Genomic DNA, 5,978 nt, shown 5'->3' on the forward strand with positions numbered 1-5,978 from the left:
CTGTCAGTGACATTCTCGCTGCAGCTTATCCCGAATGATTTTGAGGCGTATAAACTTGCGTTACATTGTATAGAAACAAATGCGCAGAATCGACGCGACGATTTTCAACAAAATAGTGCTGCAATGGATCAATTATTATGATGACCATCATTGTTATTCACTCTGAAAATTTCACTTTCTTTCATAGCATATTGAATTTTGTGTATAGATTTGAGAGTGAGCGGCGTGCAGTTGCTTCGATGTTGATATGTCAATGCTGTGATGTCATCCTTTGAAAATAAAAAAAAGAAAAAAAACACAAAAAAAAATTGGTGAAATAAAACGACGAGATGAAAATAGAAAATAAAAATTCCCAGTCCAGAAGTCCTCCTCCTCGTGTAATGAATATTTCTATTAATCTGTATCCGGCTTATCTAGCCCAAAGTACATATTTACTTATAGATTATTACCATAACTATTAATCGTAAGAATTATTATTATTGTTACGTATAAATGATTCATCATGTACGCTGGATTTTTTGGATAGGATTGTATGTCAACAAGCGAATTCAATTACAATTGAAAAATGAGTCTGCAGTGAAGGATAAATTGATTGTAGAATCGATCGAAAGTTACGTGTAGCTATACCGCTTACGAACTGATCCATTCGTTCAGAAGACATGACGCCACGACGTTGTTACAACAATCCATTCCAAGAAATCGTTAGATCCTAATTCCTACACTTGTCGCATTTGTAAATAAAATTTTTATTATCACATACCGTGTTTCATGTGATTTAATTGCATGTAGGGATTTGATGGTATGCCACGGTATGCCCGGGGGTCAGATGATATTCAATTTTATGAAGTTTGCAGTCAAGTGTGTACGAAAATGACAATAACTTCTGGTGAGCGTAACAAGTAAGTATTTTAAAAACACCCGGAACGTCACATTAGTTCTGTAAGGCATTCGTTCCAGATGTGAATTGTTGTCTGGGGTATTCGTCAAATTTGTCCTGTTTTCGTGCAGCTGGTTCTAACTGGGTCTGTTGTAGGTGTAGAGAATACTGAATTACTTGCGAGTTATGAGTTTCACTAGAATGTGTAAAATATGAAAAAAATTGAGAATGAACGGAATAAACGAATACATCGAAACCGTTGATGATTGCTAGGTGAAGCAAGGGACCAGCTCATGTTGATTACTCGTTGTAAGACTTACTTATGTATTACCTACTCGTGAAGTCCAAATAGAGCACTTCAGTCTTCTGATGACTCTGTGCTGCATTCATTTCTTAGCTGTGGGAGCTTGAATGAGAATGAAAAGGTGACATACAATCTGAGTTAGCTTTCTCAAACTATCCGTTCAGTAAAAGTACGGAAGTATAGTTTTTGATCGATTACTTTACTTTTTGACTTTTCAGTTTATTACTTTGTGAAAGTATGTAAATATAATTTTTTATTATTTGATCAACTTTTTGACTTTCTACTTTATTACTTTACGAAAAAAAGGAAATATAATTCTTTGATACCCAAGATGAAGGCACATCCGATGGCAGACATGACTGTTGGGTTGCCGCCAATCAGGCTTCTGGGTACCTTGAGGAGGAAGTATAATAGATCCGTTGTCCAAACTGACTGACGCTAAGGCTAAGAAAGATAATAACACCAACAGCTAATGAAATGTGATGTAATGGAATTTTGAATCCGAGAGTGTGTCATGAATATGTCGTAGTTCCTGAAAATAGCACTGACAAAAAAACTAGCGATAACTTATAAAGCATGCCAAAGATTTTTCGCCCAGTGACCAACTCATGCAGCCAATCTTCAGACTATTCTTTGTGCGATCAATGAAGAGGGTGATAACAATTGTTCGAAACGCTCCAACCAAATTTCAAAGGTGAACAAAATGCTGGAATCGAAATAAGTAGAGTTTGAGTGATCTTACCGGATGTCTGCGTCTGTCTATTCGATTAACAGGTATTGCTTTCAAAGTTCTTGAAATATTCTTGAAAGATGACTCTGTACAGTTTGAAACTGCTGCAATGACGCTCGAGAGTATCACGTGAAAAACCAAAATTTTCTTCTCATCTGAGTTCAAGTTGATGTGACGTTCGACACATCACTTGACGCTTGTTGTCAGAGTGCTATTGATCGTAGATATGTCTGTTGGGCAATTCAGAGCGACAGGGATTTTTGAGGTGGAACTATCATGACCTAGGCTGAACACGGAAATAAGTCGGATCGCGATTAGGCTAAGAAGATTTACTTGAAGCAGGACGTCGATATTGTGGTGTGATGGTATCGATGGCGTGCGGTCCGAATCGGCTCCGAGCAACAAATCAGGAGTGACAGCCTGAAGACGATGTACTTCCGCTTGCCATTTATGAACAGCTGATCGTTCCGTGGTGATTTCTCTGCTGATGATCCTCCGCTCTTTTTCATGTGTTTTCTGAGTTCCTAGGCGTGCGATAAGGCTTAAAAAGGTCATACAAATCGATTCAGGTTGGAAAAATTTTCGACCAAGAAAAAGGTGAGACTAACCCTTTTGGGTTATGAGTAAAACTTTCCACGGTTTTGAAACTTGCTGAAATAAGTTCTTTAGGGCACTATTCCAACTAAATTTTGCAAAAGAAATCCAGACAAGCGCAGTCTCAATGCGCTGCAAGCAACAAATCAGAAGTTACAGCCAAGAGACGAAAGATGCATTTGGTCCATTTTTTTGCTGAGTGTCTTTGCGTCGTAATTTCTCTGTTGTTGGTCCTACGCTTTTTTTGCTGTGTTTTTCGAGTTCATGGAGGTCCAATTAGTCATGAAAGACCCATACGATTCGATTCCAAGCCGAAAAAATTCCGGCACAGAAAATCGCGAAAAAAGTAAGGCTAACCCCTTTGGATTTTTGGCGAAAATTTAGACGATTTTTAAAAGGAGCTGAAATTAATTTCTGCATGCCCTATTCCGACGTAATTTTGGGAGAGAAATCAATGAGGCGCAGTCCCAATAAGCTGCGAGCGATAGCCGAGAAGTAACGGCCAAAAAACTCGTGATTTTCATCGTCATTTCTCTGCTGCTGGTCCTACTCTGTTTTTAATGTGTTGTCTGAGTTCCTGGTGGTCTGATTACTCTAAAGATGGTCCTACAAATCGATTCCGGAACGAGAAATTTTCGGCTCCAAAAATGACTGCAAAAGTAAGGCTAACCCCTTTGCATTTTTGGCGAAAATTTCGACGACTTTGAAAAGTGCTGCAATTAATTCTTTAGGGTACTATTCCGACGTGATTTTGCGGGAGGAATCGATTAATCGCAGTCCCCATACGCTGCGAGCAACACCTGCAAAGTTACAGCCGAAAAACTGCAGATTTTCATCGTCATTTCTCTCCTGCTGGTCCTACGCTATTTTTCATGTGTTTTCTGAGTTCCTGGGCGTCGAATTAGTCTGAAAAGCGTCATACAAATCGATTCCCAGACAAAAGATTTTTCGGCCAAAAAAAATCCAAGGCTAACCCCTTTGCATTTTTGGCGAAAATTTCGACGACTTTGGAAAGTGCTGCAATTAATTCTTCAGGGTACTATTCCGACGTGATTTTGCGAGAGGAATCGATTAATCGCAGTCCCGATACGCTGCGAGCAACACCTGCAAAGTTGCAGCCGAAAAACTGCAGATTTTCATCGTCATTTCTCTCCTGCTGGTCCTACGCTATTTTTCATGTGTTTTCTGAGTTCCTGGGCGTCGAATTAGTCTAAAAAGCGTCATACAAATCGATTCCCAGACAAAAGATTTTTCGGCCAAAAAAAATCCAAGGCTAACCCCTTTGCATTTTTGGCGAAAATTTCGACGACTTTGGAAAGTGCTGCAATTAATTCTTTAGGGTACTATTCCGACGTGATTTTGCGAGAGGAATCGATTAATCGCAGTCCCGATACGCTGCGAGCAACACCTGCAAAGTTACAGCCGAAAAACTGCAGATTTTCATCGTCATTTCTCTCCTGCTGGTCCTACGCTATTTTTCATGTATTTTCTGAGTTCCTGGGCGTCGAATTAGTCTAAAAAGCGTCATACGGATCGATTCCCAGACAAAAGATTTTTCGGCCAAAAAAAATCCAAGGCTAACCCCTTTGCATTTTTGGCGAAAAATTCGACGACTTTGAAAAGTGCTGCAATTATTTCTTTAGGGTACTATTCCGACGTGATTTTGCGAGAGGAATCGATTAATCGCAGTCCCGATACGCTGCGAGCAACACCTGCAAAGTTACAGCCGAAAAACTGCAGATTTTCATCGTCATTTCTCTCCTGCTGGTCCTACGCTATTTTTCATGTGTTTTCTGAGTTCCTGGGCGTCGAATTAGTCTAATAAGCGTCATACAAATCGATTCCCAGACAAAAGATTTTTCGGCCAAAAAAAATCCAAGGCTAACCCCTTTGCATTTTTGGCGAAAATTTCGACGACTTTGGAAAGTGCTGCAATTAATTCTTTAGGGTACTATTCCGACGTGATTTTGCGAGAGGAATCGATTAATCGCAGTCCCGATACGCTGCGAGCAACACCTGCAAAGTTACAGCCGAAAAACTGCAGATTTTCATCGTCATTTCTCTCCTGCTGGTCCTACGCTATTTTTCATGTGTTTTCTGAGTTCCTGGGCGTCGAATTAGTCTAAAAAGCATCATACAAATCGATTTCCAGACAAAAGATTTTTCGGCCAAAAAAAATTCAAGGCTGACCCCTTTGCATTTTTGGCGAAAATTTCGACGACTTTGGAAAGTGCTGCAATTAATTCTTTAGGGTACTATTCCGACGTGATTTTGCGAGAGGAATCGATTAATCGCAGTCCCGATACGCTGCGAGCAACACCTGCAAAGTTACAGCCGAAAAACTGCAGATTTTCATCGTCATTTCTCTCCTGCTGGTCCTACGCTATGTTTCATGTGTTTTCTGAGTTCCTGGGCGTCGAATTAGTCTAAAAAGCATCATACAAATCGATTCCCAGACAAAAGTTTTTTCGGCCAAAAAAAATCCAAGGCTAACCCCTTTGCATTTTTGGCGAAAATTTCGACGACTTTGGAAAGTGCTGCAATTAATTCTTCAGGGTACTATTCCGACGTGATTTTGCGGGAGGAATCGATTAATCGCAGTCCCGATACGCTGCGAGCAACACCTGCAAAGTTACAGCCGAAAAACTGCAGATTTTCATCGTCATTTCTCTCCTGCTGGTCCTACGCTATTTTTCATGTGTTTTCTGAGTTCCTGGGCGTCGAATTAGTCTAAAAAGCGTCATACAAATCGATTCCCAGACAAAAGATTTTTCGGCCAAAAAAAATTCAAGGCTGACCCCTTTGCATTTTTGGCGAAAATTTCGACGACTTTGGAAAGTGCTGCAATTAATTCTTCAGGGTACTATTCCAACGTGATTTTGCGAGAGGAATCGATTAATCGCAGTCCCGATACGCTGCGAGCAACACCTGCAAAGTTACAGCCGAAAAACTGCAGATTTTCATCGTCATTTCTCTCCTGCTGGTCCTACGCTATTTTTCATGTGTTTTCTGAGTTCCTGGGCGTCGAATTAGTCTGAAAAGCGTCATACAAATCGATTCCCAGACAAAAGATTTTTCGGCCAAAAAAAATCCAAGGCTAACCCCTTTGCATTTTTGGCGAAAATTTCGACGACTTTGGAAAGTGCTGCAATTAATTCTTTAGGGTACTATTCCGACGTGATTTTGCGAGAGGAATCGATTAATCGCAGTCCCGATACGCTGCGAGCAACACCTGCAAAGTTACAGCCGAAAAACTGCAGATTGTCATCGTCATTTCTCTCCTGCTGGTCCTACGCTATTTTTCATGTGTTTTCTGAGTTCCTGGGCGTCGAATTAGTCTAAAAAGCGTCATACAAATCGATTTCCAGACAAAAGATTTTTCGGCCAAAAAAAATCCAAGGCTAACCCCTTTGCATTTTTGGCGAAAATTTCGACGACTTTGAAAAGTGCTGCAATTAATTCTTTAGGGTACT

This window comes from Diprion similis, chromosome 4 (genome assembly GCF_021155765.1).
Source record: "Diprion similis isolate iyDipSimi1 chromosome 4, iyDipSimi1.1, whole genome shotgun sequence".
NCBI lineage: Eukaryota > Metazoa > Arthropoda > Insecta > Hymenoptera > Diprionidae > Diprion > Diprion similis.